The sequence below is a fragment of the Coptis chinensis genome, chromosome 9, assembly GCF_015680905.1.
Source record: "Coptis chinensis isolate HL-2020 chromosome 9, ASM1568090v1, whole genome shotgun sequence".
NCBI classification, from domain to species: domain Eukaryota; kingdom Viridiplantae; phylum Streptophyta; class Magnoliopsida; order Ranunculales; family Ranunculaceae; genus Coptis; species Coptis chinensis.
The window spans coordinates 12,210,473-12,227,525 of NC_141464.1; the positions used below are offsets into that span (position 1 = coordinate 12,210,473).

The 17,053-nt window shown below is 36.7% G+C and overlaps 1 non-coding gene across 1 annotated transcript; it reads left to right on the forward strand.

Moving 5' to 3' along the window:
• Positions 1 to 343: 343 nt before the first annotated feature.
• Positions 344 to 447, forward strand: LOC147474789 (small nucleolar RNA R71). The gene has a single exon (XR_015209989.1). It is a non-coding gene; the product is annotated as a small nucleolar RNA R71 (small nucleolar RNA).
• The last annotated feature ends 16,606 nt before the right edge of the window (positions 448 to 17,053 follow it).

The following is a 17,053-nucleotide window of genomic DNA, read 5'->3' on the forward strand; positions in this document are numbered from 1 at the left end:
CCAAATGTAAACTACATGGATTTGAATTTACATTCATGATGGGATAGGCTTTTGTTGAACATAAATGGCCTCTACCTTTTAGTGAGTGATTTGATTAGAGTTCTAAGCTTGGGATCGTGTTTAATTTCAAACATACCGGCCCTTAATCAGTATTAGAAGAACTAGCGGAGCGGGATATCGCCATCGCCCCCCGGTTGTTATTTCGCTTTAGTTTGATCCTCTAAAAATTTATAAGCCTCCGAGGCTCCTTTACTTAAGAAACTACCCCATTCATTATGTCAAGGACTTCTTTATGGTGGTGTAGAAGTCCTTTGAAAAAGCACGAACTACGTGTCTTTTCGCTAAGTTATGATGTGGACACTCTATAAGGAGATCGGTGAAACGATTCCAAGCCTCTGAAAATGATTCATGAGGATTTTGTCGAAAGAAATGAATCTTGGAAAACATCTCATCCGTCTTTAGGGGTGGGTAAAATTGTTCCATAAACAGCTGAACAAGTTTAGCCCACGAGTCCACAGAATTAGGTGTTTGGGCAGTTAACCAAGACGCCGCCTTATCGGCTAAGGTAAAAGGGAATACCCTTAGTTTAATTTGTTCCGCACCAACCGTAGGATGGTGGAATGTTGTTAGGACTTGTTCAATCCTACGCATGTGCTGATAAGGTTTTTCATGGTCTAATCCATGAAAAACGGGTAACAAATTAAAATATTTGGGGATTCGAAATCCCCAATCGGGTCTGCTAAACGATGCAAGATTTGGGGCTATCGCCAAGGCTTTATAAAAGTCCGAGAGGAGGAGTCTCATTCGTCGAAAGCATTATGTCGGTGGTGTGTGTGAAAAGGTAGCTAGAGGTGTAGTAGGTGGTATACTAGATAGAATCGTTTGTTGACGTTGTTGTGTTTTTGTTCGACCAGACCTTAATCTCATACAAGGCTAAGACTAAATTTAGCTAAACACATCAACACTCCAAACAATTCTGATATACTAGTATAAACCTCTAATAGGAGATGCGACGTGTGGAAGAAAGGAATACCTGATTGCGTCCTTGCTTAGCTTATGAATAATGTCTTGTTTACGCGTGTTCAGTGTATATAACAAGTTAGAACACTGAAAAACTTGAAAAATCAAAGTTCGAATCAAAACTGTAGAAATCCGGAAAAATTTAGCTTAGAGGCGGGCGCCACTTAGAAACTTGAAGTTCCAGTGTTTTTAGGGCGGGTCGCTTTTCCAGCTTTTGGGCCAGTGCGCCGTTAGGGCTGTCACGCCCGCGTATATTTTTCTTGAACTTTTCAACGCTGAAACGGACAACCACACTATGAATCAAACAAGGGTGGGTGGGTGAAATGGGACTTTAAGAAAAGTACTTACACTACAAAATCAAAACAAGTAGGTGGTGTACTAGATAGAATCGTTTGTTGACGTTGTTGTGTTTTTGTTCGACCAGACCTTAATCTCATACAAGGCTAAGACTAAATTTAGCTAAACATATCAACACTCCAAACAATTCTGATATACTAGTATAAACCTCTAATAGGAGATTTTTTTTGCTTCGGCTTATGAATAGCCTCTTGTTTACGCACGATGTTCAAGATATATAACAAGTTAGAACACCGAAAACTTGAAAAATCAAAGTTCGAATCAAAACAGAAATCGGAAAAAATTTAGCTTAGTGGCTGGTGCGCCACACTTAGGAAGTTCCAGTGTTTTAGGGCTGGTCGCTCAAGATGGGGGGGGTCGCTCAAACAACCACGGTATGAATCAAACAAGGGTGGGTGGGTGAAATGGGACTTTAAGAAAAGTACTTACACTACAAAATCAATGCGAAAGTGAAACTAAGATGGCAGCGGCGCCATTTGATAAACGTTAAAATGACTAGTTTACCTACGAAATGAACGATGAACTCAAAACGTAAGTAAACTAAAACTTTTTACGTGTCTATATTTTATCAAAGATTCTACTCTCATATCCTATGAGATATAGTGGAGTAGAATGATTCGTTCCACTCCTAGTCCTTCCGCATGCTGTGTTCTCTACGTAGAAGTACTCTTAACTAAAAAGTCTAATGAGAGATTTACGAAATGACAACTAGACTACGATGCAACTACCCACAAGATGCAACTAGTCGACTATCAGAATAACTATGGGAATGCTACGTTGATTCTATGATAAGGAGTTAGAGGGGGATTGATTCCAACTTAACTCGACTTAATCCTACTAACGACGAATTGTCATAATCCGAATTGAACTGCTTCGCAGAATAATATGGTTACTCCTAATCCCTAATTACACATGGCATTTCTATCAATTCATAACTAGTATGTGAACGATTAAACCCATTCTCATGGTGAACTAATCGTTTCTAGATTGGAAAGGAAATTACGACGACTCTACGATAATCGGAATCAAGCTTTCATCAAGGCTTCTCAACCCCCTCAATGGAGGTTTAGCCGAGAATCATCACGCTATCATTCCCAATGGAATTCAAACAAGACATGATAGAAAGATTGAAACTTTGCTTGTTTAAACCCAATTCAAAACTACTAATGCAATAATTGAATTAAACTAATAATGACAATTACTTAAATCTACGAATTGAAACTAAACAATTAATGGAAATGAAACTAACTTATGGAGAACACTATTTTATTAATCTAATGAATAATAAAACAATGATCCAAATACTAAATTAATAATCTAACTAATCTAAGTCTAGCTATCTATGTAATAAGGGAATTTAGATCTACACAAATGTAATGACAAGAATCGAAATTAACAAACTAGATATTTTATTAATCAAACTAATTAAGAATAATGATTCTAAGAGTTTAATCTAAAACAAGAATTGAATTTAAACTAAACTTAATTTTATTACATGAAAACTAGATCTATAATTATCTATAGTTTTAGGTCTAACTAGCTACCATTAACAAAGAGTGAAGCTTTGGTTTTTATACTTTCAGATCCAAAAATCGTGCATGGGCTTGGAGCCATGTTTTGGGCCAGAGAATCAGGCCCAAAACCCAATTCTTTCAGTCCAAAAAGGCCTTTTCAGCTGCAGTTGGCTTCAACAGCCTTTTCGTCCACTTTTGATCCTCTGATTGGATCAAGGCTTATACCATTAGAAATATCTTTCCGAGCCAGTCGTTTTGACATAAGGTAGGCCCCATTCCGAGGTCTGAGTTCAAAGATACGGCCTTCGGAAGTTCTGCTGACTTGTGTGCTATTTCTACCCACATCGATTTTTCAGCTTTTGACCGGGCTTTAGAAAGGCTTTGTCTTCTTGAATCTTGGCCTTTAATCACGGAACTCCTTAGTAACCGACCTTTGCTCCTTTATCTCACTAAAGTGGCACATTTCTGCACATAATGGACTTTGAAGCCTGGAATGTATAAAAACACGTAATCAGTGTTAACTCTTAATTATTACTCACATAATTGGTCTAATAGTATAACTGTTACAGGGTTAAAACTACAATTTTGGGCTCTTATCAATAAGCACCCAAAAGTGTGGTTTAAACCCCTTAATAGTGTTCTACTTAGGCCAATTATGTTTATAATAAATGAGAGTTAGTACTGTTTACGTGCTTTTGTGCATTTCGGGACTTGAAGTTGATTAGGTGACTAAAGGAACCACTTTTTCAAGCCCAGTCAAAGCTGGGAAGTCAAAGTCAATCTGGGTAGAAAAAGAATATAAAAGTAAATAGAACTTCAACAAGCTATATCTTTTGACTCGGGCATCGAATTGGGCCTATTTTATGTCAAAACAACCGACTCGAAACCAGATTTCCAATGGACTCAGCCTTGCCCTAATTAGAATTGTAAAAGTAGGCAAAAAGGGTACGGAAGTAATTTCCAACAGCTGTGGCCTTTTTAAACTTAACCTAATGGACTTTGGGCTCACAGTAAAGGCCCAAAGTCCCCCTTTTTGACCCATGCATGAAAATGTAACCCTAACCCTCTCCTATATAAAGAAGGTTAAGGCTAAACACTATCATCTCTTCTTTTCTCTCAACCCCTTAGTTTATTATTAGTTTAGTTTAGTTTTAATTAGGTTTTTACTTCTTTAGTTTATAATTAGGGTTAGAATAGTTTTATAATTGTAGCTTCCATTAAACCTTCTTCAGTAAAAGCTTTAGTATTAATTTCAATTCTCGTCTTTTACATTATGTCTTATATTAATTATTTATTTAGTATGATTCCGATGACACAAGGCTAAACCTCTATTAGAGGAGGTTTATGAAGTCATGTGAGAATGATTAGCCATTAGTATTATTGTTTTGCATAAAGAACGTCATGTTCTTCATTGTGAGTGTCTAGAGATAAAGCTCATAACTGAGAACTAAAGTTTAGAGCCACCACCAAAGAGATTTGTGGTGGAGCTAAACTCTCAAGTTAGTGAAACATTGATCCGAGACGACTTGGTATTCAATAGGGATCAAACAAGCAATTCGATAACTAACTAATAGTCAATCGAATCACATGGCGGATTAACCTTCTCTATATCTTTTTATCATCATTATATCTACTGTTTTAGTATCTCTAATCTACTATTTTTACTCTCAAGCATTTGACTAATCTAGACTTGCATTCAAATCATGTATGACTAGAGTGGACTGAACACGACTACTCCTCATTATTTCTACGATATTGAGAGTATTTAGATTATTGTTTTCACCCTTAAATTCACTGTTCAAGAATCTTCTCATTACTGTTTTGATAGAGACACAAATATTTCTCTTATCAGTAGTATAAATCAGTGAACTCTGTTGTGATATTAAAAAAAAACAAACAAAAATAACAGACAAACAAACAAAAAATATCAAAAATATTAGTTAATATTAGTTATGTTATATTAAAATTAGTTGATCACTTGGTTGAAGTTATGAAACTTACCAATAATTAGAGTTTTCATTACCTTGGGAGGTTCAAGTGTGCGAGACAAGTTGTGAATCATACGCTTGCGCACTTTGAATCAACTTGATAATCAATACTTTAATTATGATTAGCTATAGTTAATCTATTAGTATTAGTATTAGTACGTATTAGCTTTACTTTTATGTTTTGGGCCCTTGAAGGCAAAATTGTATAATTATTAAAAACCCGAACTGTGGGCTTTTTAAGTAAGTTTTTTTGTAACCTAAAACAGGGAACGCTTGAACGGTTGGGCCTAATTCTCATATCATGCGCTAACCAACGTCGCATTCACCTCAAGTAGCGTGTAAGCATGGCTTGAGAGGTAAACTCTAACCCTCCTCTAAGCCCATGTAAGAGGATACCTTGAGTGTTACAAGTATGCTTTCATGATTGGTTGATTTAATTTTTCGCACTGTAATTTCAATTCATGCATAAGGCCAAACCCAAGCCACATAACAACCATTGGGAGGTCATTACCCAATGTAGATAAACCGACGCGTTGCTTGTTACTTGAGGCCCAACCAAACAAACAAATTAAAATCAATCAACTAGAGCCTAAAGTAGTCACGCTCCTCCAGAAAATGATAAAAATATAGCCACGAGGATTTAGAGTAATCAGTTACTAGATTCCGGTGGACCAACTACCTTCCTCAATCCCCTCCCCCAGATTCACTGTGAGTGAGAAAGATAGATGCCCTCACAACCAAACAAAAAGACAAAACTCCTCATCCTGTCATGAACATAAATACCTCACCATGTAATTTATGTTTAAGCTTAAATCATATAGATACCACTTGTCCCTAAACACATCATCGTATCACTTCCACCATAAGAAGTATGTGCTTTCAATATACCAAATGCACCATGGAGATAACACCTTAATTTTTGCATTGACTAATAATCCACAGCTAGACCCAACCACCTCCAGGTTTCAATAACCACATCAAACCACCAAATACATTCAAACAAAGACAAAATGCATATAACAATCAGAACAGAGCATTGGTGCCATCCCAGTTTAACCATAACTACCAAAACCCACCAATTAATAACCAAAGAGACCTAGTTCTAGTTACACCACCAACTAGTGTCCAAACAGATAAGCCAACCGAGATAATGTTATCGGTCATGCAACAACAAACTCAAATCCTAGCATCCATGCAACAATCTTTAAACTTGTTATCCCAAGACAGAACCCAGAAAGGTGTGTTCCCAGGACAAGCAATCCCAAATCCTAAACCAACAAACACATCCTTTTAAGCAACAAGTGATGTGAAAGAAGTTGGAGCACAAAAACTTCTTTCATGAGTATTCCTGTCTACGAGGATTAAATCCTATTTTCCACAATATATTCCTTCCCCTTTTCCTTCCATCTTTTTCTTAAAGGGAATACATCAATAAGGTAACCGAACCTCCATTTGGAGTGTGTGGTTGCAAGTGCCGGAGCCTTAGTCCAAGTATATCTCACATATTCTTTGTAAAACATTTTTTAATCGTCGTTTGAGTAAGTGTGAACCTGTGGAGCGAGTATACAATTTTCCTTTTATTTATTTTACAATTTCTTTTTCAAACCAGTTTTTTTCTTGTTCTATTAATGCAAGATTCTCGATACATCAATAGTCATGTGATTTTTTAAAAGCAAAACAGGCAATGGATTCTACACAAACCAACCTAAAAAAATGCAATATAGGGGCGGTATGAGATCAGTTTTGCTTATTAAGGGTTGCCTATATCACCACACTATTCGCACAGGTCATAACATTCCATATCTTATGCAGTAAATCCCCCAACTCGCGTATAGCTAGAGCTCTATCTGTCTAGATTGGGTTCACCCCATAGCCGACACGAAATTTGCCTGAGATTACCTGTTATAGTTTGTTTTCAAAAAAATGCCTTTAAAATCACGACTTTTGAGTGCAAGTGTCTTAAAGTGTCTTAAAGACATCTCTCCATAGTTTTTAAAACTAAAGGATATAAAAATAAAAATTATACGCCCCGGAATAACCAAAATGATACCAGATTCACGTATAATTTTATCTTCTTGTCAAAACCTCTATATGGGTAGAGATATCTTTTGCTTAAAAAAAAAAAAAAAAAAAAAAAAAAAAAAACGAGTCTCCAAACGAGAATTAAACAAATAGTATAACCCAAAGTGATACTATTCTCTGTTTAATTCTATCTTTTGCCTCCACCTCTCTATTTGTCTCAAGAATCTGACATTAAAAGACTCAACCTTACACAAACTTTCAAAAAAATTCAAATAAAAAAAATTTAGTATTTTAAATTCTCAAAAAAATTCCCCTTCTCAACCTCTCTTTATCAAAACTTTCAAATAATTTATAAAAATGTCTTCTGTTAAGAACAAAAACCCTCCACCTAGCAAGACTAGATTGATTAGTTCCAATGATCGTGTGCAAGCACTTCTTAGATAACTGCAACTGAATATATGTACACATATACCAAAAATCATTCCTGATTTGGGTAAGAGTTTATACGCACGTAAGAGACGCGCTATGAGAGAAGGTTGGTGCTCGAACTATCAAACACCAAAGTTTTCATGTGTCAGCCACCTGCTCACCGAGCACAGCTGAAGAGAGTAATCCAACCATCTAGTTGGGATTGACTAAAGTTTTCAAAAACTTCTAAAAGTCTTGGGAATCTGACTTAAAACAACCCACCTATTTTTTTTTAAAAAAATAAATAATTAAATAATAATAAAAATTTTCCTTCTTATTTGTATATATTTCCCTTCATTCTTTTTCATTTCATTGGATGTGAGTTTACTTGATATCTTTACGTATAATTTGTGACGTTGATCGATTTGGTATCTAACGGGTCAAAATCGAACAAGTAACAAAGCGCGGATTTGCTTTTGAAGTTGTCGAGGCACTAAGGACATGATCAGAATTACCTAATTTCATTTGGACTTGGGCCCAAATTCTAAACAACTTAAAGAGGCAAGTGCCTCACACTCGCACGTGCCATCAAATCCTTTATAAACCACGTGACCACCCGACCTACCCATCTTCCCCAAAAATCCCAAACCCTAGCCGCACCACACCAGCGCACGTCCTCTCTCTACCACCGCGACGACCGCCCATCCACCTTAAACACCACCACTCAAAATTTTTACAGTAAGCTCCATTTTTAACCCTCATTTCAACTAACCACCCCTATTTCATTAACTCCTACCCAAAATGGCTTGAGTCCTAAAAATTGTGCCAGAGCAAAATTTTGAACCCCTCTTCAATTCCGATCTGTTTGAAGTGCACTTCAAGACTGAAATTAGAAGAAGAGGATGGGAGTTTCTTGTTTTGTTATGGGACGCGAAGTTATTCTCCTTCACTCACTCTTTCATTTTACAACAACATTCAACGAGGGGAGGAAGACCGCGTCATGGTTGTCATGGAAGGCAACACGTTCGAGCTCACTAAGGAGGTGGTGAGTGAGGCTCTGGGGATTCCTCTGAAAGTCTATACACAGACGGAACAGTCCCTAGACAACAAGACCATTGATGTTATGATGGAAGAAACGCTTCTTGAGGGTAGGAAAAACCCCACGTCACACTGCACGTTTCAGAGTTCGCTGCGAAGGAATCGGTTGACGGTATCTCAATGGACAACCTTCAACTTGATAGGCTCAGTCAAGCTTTCTGATATCAGTAAGGCAATGCTCCATATCCTATGGATTCTTTAGGAGCAGAAGAACAGCTTCTACATCGCCACCTTCGTCTGGGAGCAACTCTGCAAACCCAGGAGGTCCACCACTCCTCTACCAGTGCTGGTCACTAGGATCATGCAACACTGGGGTTTCGTTGCTACAGAACGCTCTAGTGGAGGTCAAGGACGCTACCGTAGGTCCTATCTATTCCCACTGCGTCCAGCAATTCTGGCATCCACCTGCTACCAGAGCCACCGAGCAAGCACGTGCTACTGAGCCAGTGGACTACTTCACTGAAGGTGCCACTCTCCAGTTCACTCAACCCATGGATGGAATTCATTTCCTCCATGAGGGCCAGAGGATTCTGCACCAGCACGTCCACCAACTCAAGCAAGGATAGCGAGTTATTATAGCGGCTCAACAACTCAGAGAGGAGCAGTAGTATTTCCAGCAGGAGCAGCAATGTTTTAAGCACAATGTCACAAGGACACTGCACAACATTAGAGATGCGCTCCTGTATTGTGATAAACACTTTAGGACTCGACATCACCGAGGAGAAAGATCTTCTCGACGTCATGACGAGTCACGCACGGATTCTGACAAGGCAGCTCCATAGTGTCCGTATAGTTGTATGTTTAGGTTTATTTTGTTTTCTTTTCTTTTCGCACTTATGTATAATTTTTATCTATGGAATTTGGTATATGAATAAAAGGTAATACAAATGCATCATGCCAAAATTTTCCACTTTTATTTTCTGCATTACTTATGTTTTCAAAAATACAAAAACCCAAAAATTTCATAGTAGAATAATTACATAAATCTCTAGTACAATAAACCATGTATTTGTCGTTCTATATCAAACAACCCACGCCCCAAACTTATTTGGGGGTGGTATATTTTCATCACGAATAATAGAGTATATGTGTATCGTCGTTTTTGCTCATGTTTCTATGGTAATCTCTTTTCTTATCTCTTCATACTTTGAGAACAAAGCATATTTCTATTTGGGGGTGGTATAGCAACATTTTGCAAAAAATATACATTTCTTATATAGATAGTATATAGTTATAGTAGTATATTTCTTCATTTCTTATAAAAAAAATTCAAACAAGGTGTGTGTGTGTGTGTGTGTGTGTTTTTAGTACTAAAAGTCTTGTTTCCCTTTCTATGATGAATAAATAGTCTAGAAGTTTCATTATAGCAACATAGTAAGGATTCGTTCTTCGAACTTAAACTGATATACATACAATAGTTTCTGCATCTTTTCATAAATGGCATGCATAAGTATTTGATTGTATATAGCAGTGATTTTTCGAGACCAAGGTTAGAACAATTAAGTTTCATATCCTGTGAGAATCTAGCCAAAAGCCTCATATGAATGATTATTGAATAATGACACAAAGGATGTACAGATAGAAAGACCACACGTCCATTTGCCAGCTTGATCACCACGACATATCCTATGAGAGAATTTAGGCCCTTTTTGGAATCGATATAGCTAAATAAACGTTAAAACCCCAAAAAGATAGTTTTCTTCTAGTTACCCATTTTGAGCCTTCACAATTTTCTAAAAGCATTTTTATTCTTCACCATCAATTCCTGACCCATTATAACACATAATAAAAAGCTTACCCAGCTGACAAGTTGAGAATTGGATGGATATTAGAAAAAGAGAAGAGAAGACCTTGTACAAAAACCAAAACTAGCTCCAAAAAAAATCAAATGAGTCAGAAATCAAATCTCCCAAAAGTTCAAAATCAAAATTAGTTGATATCAAAATAAACAAAAGCAAAAAGAAACAAAAACAAGGTTAGAACTCCAAAAATCAAAATTGTATGGAGTCACAAAGCCAAAGGCCTAAAGAATGCATCATAATTTGGAAGCAACGAACAAAACGAGGTTCTTCTCTAGTTACAAGTATTTTGAAGACCCAATTTCGCAACTTATCAGATTTTGTTTTTCCCTTCCTTTTTCCTATCCCCGTAACTCCTAATAAAAGACCTCTAGCTCGATTAGGAATAGGATGGTATGATAGTAAGTGGCAAGTGTGATCAATCGACCATGGTTTCCTTTGGACATCATGCGTGCATGTGAGGAATATAAATGTCCGCTACATTTGAGAGAATGAAACTTGAGTGAATCTATCAAAGAGTTTGTGTTTTAACACATCCCTGTGAGAACCCACCTTAAGGGTGCTCTCCAAAAGTTTTGGAAATGACTCTACTTTTGCATTTTATTGCTCATGTTTGCAAATTTATCTTTAGATGATTTAATTACTGTACATAAGTTATTCTAAGTTCAAAGGAGTTTGTCCTTATTCCTCGCTAATTAGATGTATAGACTTTTGAGAATAAATAAAGATACAAGACCCTTTGTACTAAATAGAAAAAGTTTTTGAGTACCTTATCTAGAAAACTCTTATGAGGGATAAGCTCGTCCACTAGGGAACTCCTAGTGGTTTAAGGCCTTATTGCATATGGTCCATGTAATCGCACTCTGCAAAACGAGATTAGTATAATAAATAATAAATCACTCATTTGTGATCTTAGTCTTCTCTCTCATCCTTGCTTGAGGACAAGCAAAATGCTATTTTTGGGTGGTGATCAACTCCCAAATGTGTGTTTTATTACCTTTAAATTACTGTATTATAGCCATTTTTACACATAATGAAAAGACAACTCATAGCTTTTATTGTCTTTTTTAGGTTACAGAGCATTTCAGACCACTTATCATAAAAGTTGTATTTTAGTGCCAAAAGGAGCCTTATTAACGCTTATTATGAAGACTCGAAGCTGCTATGAAAAAGTACTAAAAAGTCAAAGTTAAAGTCAAAGGTCAAGGACTCAAAACCAAAGAACTGAAAGTCGCATCCTTAACTCAGAAGACTAGAGATGGATGGCCTTGCTACAAAAGAAGACTTGCTCAAAAACCTAGCTTGCTCAAGAAAATATGAAAAAGCAAAAGGAAAAGCATAAAGCAACATAGTGAGGTGTCTTGATTGTAGAGGGAGAGGCCAAATCAGTCTTTGGCAAAAGGTGTAGTATAAATGCCAAAAAGTAGGAGGAGAGAAGGCACCTACACCTAATCTATGGTCATGTAAGAGTAGAATAGATTTTTATTTCAAGTCCTTTATATTTTCAAGTTTTTATTTCTTGTTTACTCTTTGTTCTTCATTTCAACTTTTCATTTCAAGTTTGTTCTTCAATCTTCAATACAAGTTGTTTCAATACAAATTTACATTCAAGTTTGTCTTTCAATCTTCAATACAAGTTTCATTCATCAATCCAAATTTTCATTCAATATTTGTCAAGTTTTAATACAAGGTTGTTTCATTCAAAAAACAAGTCATGAACTTTAAGGATACTACCTTCCCCTCTTCATAAACTCCCATCAATCCATCTTTAAAAATCCATGGTGAACCTTATCAAACTAATCTTTGAATACTTACCATAACCACAACTTCAGCAGGCAAGAAGTGCAAATTGTAATTAAATGAGCTTGAGAAAATTCGGGATGATGTTAATGATCTCTCGAAAACCTATAAAGCTAACATGAAAATAATGTATGACAAACATGTAAGTACATAAAAGCTTCTAGCTCAATTGGTTGTGTACCCCTCTCGTCATGGGAGAGGTTGCAAGTTCGAATCCCACAAAGTGTTGATTGGGATTTCTTCCTTGTGTAATTATGTGATGGGCCTTAGGGCCAAATGAGCCTCCGGGCTAGTGATAAGGGTCCTGCTATGATAGGTGGACCAAGGAGCAAAAGCAAGCCCTCATGGACAAGATGGAGGCGGTTGGGTATACTCAAAATAGCACATCGGCGAGAGCCTTCGGGCTAGGTTCCCTTCGATTGATGAGTCTTTGGGCAATGTAAGCATTCAGGCTAGTGTCCCTCCGGGGTTAATAAGTCTTTAGGCAATGTAAGTCTTCGGGCTAGGGTCCTTCGATGTAACTGGTGTGGGACTGCCCTTAACCCTATAAATATTTCCAAAAAAAAAATATATTACAGAAGGATTTTCAAATTGGTCAAAAGGTTTTGCTTTACAACACAATATTACATCTTTTTCCTGGAAAACTTAAATACAAATGGTTTGGTCATTTTATTGTCACCATTGTCACCCCTTACAGGGAAATCTCCTTGAAAAATCCAAGGGATGGCAACGAATTTCAAGTCAATGGTCAATGCCTCAAATATTTTCACGAGTTACGTTCTCCAGCTGTAGAAAAAACACTTCTACAGGATCATGTCTACAAAGATTAATTAGACATTTCACTTGGTGTACTCCATTCATTTCTCATATAAAGGGTGTGCACCATTTTGGTACCCAGGCCTCATTTCTTTTCTTCTATCAATATTATCTTGGAGTGTGTGGTTGCAAGTGCTGGAACCTTAGTCCATAAAAACTCTATTTCATAACTGAGTATAAATGTCTTCTGATAATCGAGCAAGCTAAACTTCTGGCACACGAAGGGTGCCTAAAATTTCACCTCCTTCATTCTCTACTCTCTTCCTACCAACGTTCAACTCATCATTTAGTGTAAGTCTCACCCATCTCGGATAGGTCAAGGTCGTAATTCTTTTGCTCGTAAATGACGTGTGAAAAGAATAGGGTGGTGTATGCATTGTCAAACACCTACCTGCCCCGGTCTTCAACCGCTTGCAGAAGTTTCTGCTTACATGGTGTACACTTGTTTGACACAACAGAGCGAGATCGAGTTCGCCACGTAGTTCCTCCCACAGGATGGGACTAGTCTTGAAAATCTTACTCTAAAAGACTCACCACATATATACTCGTGTCATTTTTTCAATTGATCACCTCGCTGCATACACAAAAAGATTTCATGGAGGACAGCATATGTCACCTACTAGGAACACAGACAATGGATTCCACCTAGGTCAACCCCTAAAAGTACGCAATTTTCATTATTCTAGAGGCAGTTTGAAGGATAAGCCATATGTAATAAGGGTAGCTTAGTCCGTCGCGTTCCTCGCAAGGTCTAGGATGGTATTGTCCCGAGCAGTAAAACCTCCAAAACATAAAGGTGAAACCACAGTCTGACTGGATTGGGATCACTCACAAGCCGACATGAAAGTTGCCTAGGATCATCTCGATTGAAATTGAGTTCTATAGCCATCACAGTGATGTTAACATGTTAATCTTCCCTTGTATAGATACATAAAAATTAAAAAATTTAAAAAAAAAAAACCCTCCCGCTTGTAACGTTCTTCCCCGACCTTTTTTGTAAAAAAGTTTGAAATTAAGCATGCCACATACCGTTGGATAGAATTTTTCATGTTGAACATTTTGGTAGCTCATTTGTCAAATTTGGAGTGCAAACGAAGTGGGAATCTGCGTTTTACGCGTTTCAAGGAATCCAGGACATGATGGTCATTTTCTAGTTTGTTTTGGGCTCGGGTCAAGATTTGGGCCCGCTACAAATCACGTGTGCGCAACCCTGTTTACACCCACACGGCCCTACACGCGTCATTTTCTTCCCCCACATGCAACGGTCCAACGGTCGTGCCCAAACGGCTATATTTCCTTCCTATAAATATATGAGGGTTTTTTAGACTTTTTTTTTTTCCACAAATAAGCTAGGGTTAGGCAGACCCTCACCTATATTAAAATTCAATGTCTTCTTACATAAACTTGCCCACTAGCATCCTCATTTACATAGACTTGTAATTCTCTATCTAGAGGAGGGCCAAAGTGAACAGTACAAATACTATCTTTCTGCACTAGAGTAGCTAAATAATATGCAACTCTATTAACCTCTCGAAATACATGAGTAAAGGAAATGAATCAAAATTTAGACTTCTTTAATTCAATGGAAGCAAGAACATCTAAGCAATAGCAAGGAGGCTTCTCTAACTTGTTAATTGCGTTTATAGCTCTCAAAGAATTTCATTCGAGCTCAACTTCATTGAATCCTTCTCAAATGCATCTGCCTAGGAAAATCTCTATTGCTTTTAATTCCTGGAAGATCACCGATTTGAGCCCAACATTCTCACTGAAGCAAGCTAAAACTCTACCCTGAGAGTTTCTCATCACCCCACCGTGTCCTGGGCCTTTACTATTCAAGGACGCGTATGTGTTTGCTTTTATTCTACCATCTTGCAGAGGCTTCCATAAATAGTCTGAGTTTCTTTGCTACTTGAACTAGCACTCAATGTTTAGTCGGAGCTTGAATAAACAGTTTTTTAGACTTTAGTCCTACGCATAGTTGGTTTATTAGACTTTAATCAATAAAAGCTTGAATATTAGGGTTTAATCCTAGTTCTGTTTGTTAACTATCAGTCAACTTAGTCGAATGTAAGCAGTTGACCATGTTGACTAACAGTCAACTGAGTTGACTGATAGTCAACTGACATAACTAGGACTAAACCCTAATAGTCAAGCTTTTCTGGACCAAAGTCTAATAAACCAACTATGCGTAGGACCAAAGTCTAAAAAACCCAATACATGATCTTCCACCATACTTAACTTAGGTCCTCTTCTCACCTTCTCTGACATATCATATTTCCACATTCTAATATTACTTGTGCTTCATGTTAACGTTTTTTATTTGTGTCATTTTATTGTTCTAGCATCTAGTCATAACTAATATCTAGATCTATGTAAATTTTTGTTCTTTTGTTCTTTTTGTTGTTTTTTGTCAATAAATGTGGTGTGTTTAATAAATTTTCAAAAATTTGTACGTGTTACGAATTAATTTGAGAAGTTATCTATGTTTATATTATTATGTGTATTAGTTTGATTTTTCAGTTATCATAAACTGATAGGAATTTAACTGACTTAAATAAATAGACTAATTAAACCCTATAATTAAACTGCAAGCGCACAACTATCGTTGAAAATAGTTGCGGCGAACGAGTCGATCCCACAGAAATTGCTACTTAGGGACAATTGAATACTAAAATATTACCTAACCTAATTCGACAATGTTGTTTTATAGAAATTTAGAATTACTATTAACTAAAACTAATTAATTTAACTACGTTTACGAAAATAATAAATTAAACAATTGAGTTTTACCAAGAGAAGAGAATTCTAAGACTATCGAATCCACCTTAAACTTCTGTTTGTATATTTAGAATCAAATTCAATGTTCCAAATTTATACGAGTAGCATTATCGATGAGAATCAACTGCTTTCTCGGAGATATGATCGTGATAAATCTTAACTAAACATGAATCCTCTAAGAGTTCAGCAGCACTAATGATCAAGCTTAAAAGATTACTCGTCTTTTTACGGCACGAAGAATATCTAAACTTGACATCAACAGTCAACACAAGCTTAATTAACTAATAACAACGAATATCAAACTATATCACATGTCTGACATACTATATGAAGGATATAAGTTTACTATTAATTTATGAAATTAGAAAAATAAAACGATTTTGAACTAACTGGTAATCATTAAATTTAATCCCAATACACAAACAGTAGTATAGGGATTCATCTAAGCCCTAGACTTTGGTTTAGTTACACATAACAATATCAATGAAGGGAAAAACGAAGTTAAAAGAAGAGATAATTATCGCAAAACCGTAGTCCAGCAGTGGTGTCGTCTTCTCCCAACTCGGTTTGCCCAAGTTTCAATTCCGCCGGCGCTAACTCAAGTTTCTGCCTCCCCAAGATCTGATTTTCTGCTTGCAAAAGAGGGCATTTCCTTTATGTTTCTCTGGTATATATATAGGTTTGGTTAGGACAGTGTTTGATTGGGAATGAAATTATAAGTTTTTAATTCGGCCACCAGAGTTTCAAAGTCTATCAATTTGATTGGAAATAGGAGTGGCGGGGTTTCTTTCGATTATGTTGGGTTTCTATTCGTGAGTGAAAAAGAATAGAAGGTGGTGATTGGGTAGTCCAGTAGTTACATACAAGGAACAAATGGCTTGGTGGGTGTGGGCTTTTAATTGTGGACATGATCTGGTCCGGTCTATGAAGTGCTAAGAATTCAGCACATGGGCTTCCATATAGTTCAGTCCACTATCACCTTCTTTATTAGACTTTAACCTAAATGGTCTGGTCCTAGTTCTTGGGCCAACTCAACCTAGGCCCATATATCATTTAACTTCAGCAGTTTAGCCCAAAACTCCTTTGTGAATTACACAGACCAAGTCTTAACTACTTCAGACCAGCACTTGTGCTTGTTGCCATGTGCTGCCACCAATAACCCGGTCACTTTCTATGTCCTGTTGCAAGACTAATGAGAAGCCTCTATCAAATATTTGTTTCTCTAGCGCACGACCACTTTTACATAATCTCCAATTAGCTTGAAACCACAACCTAGTCAATATTTTGTGCACAATACCAATTTCCTACAGAATCACACTAACTAAATCAAACAAATAAAATAAATAGACTAACAAATATACATTTTGGCGTATATATGTAACGTTTACGTGCTTATCATAAACCAACAAAAAACATCATTAAAAATCATAAAAAAAAAAAAAAAAAAAAAAAA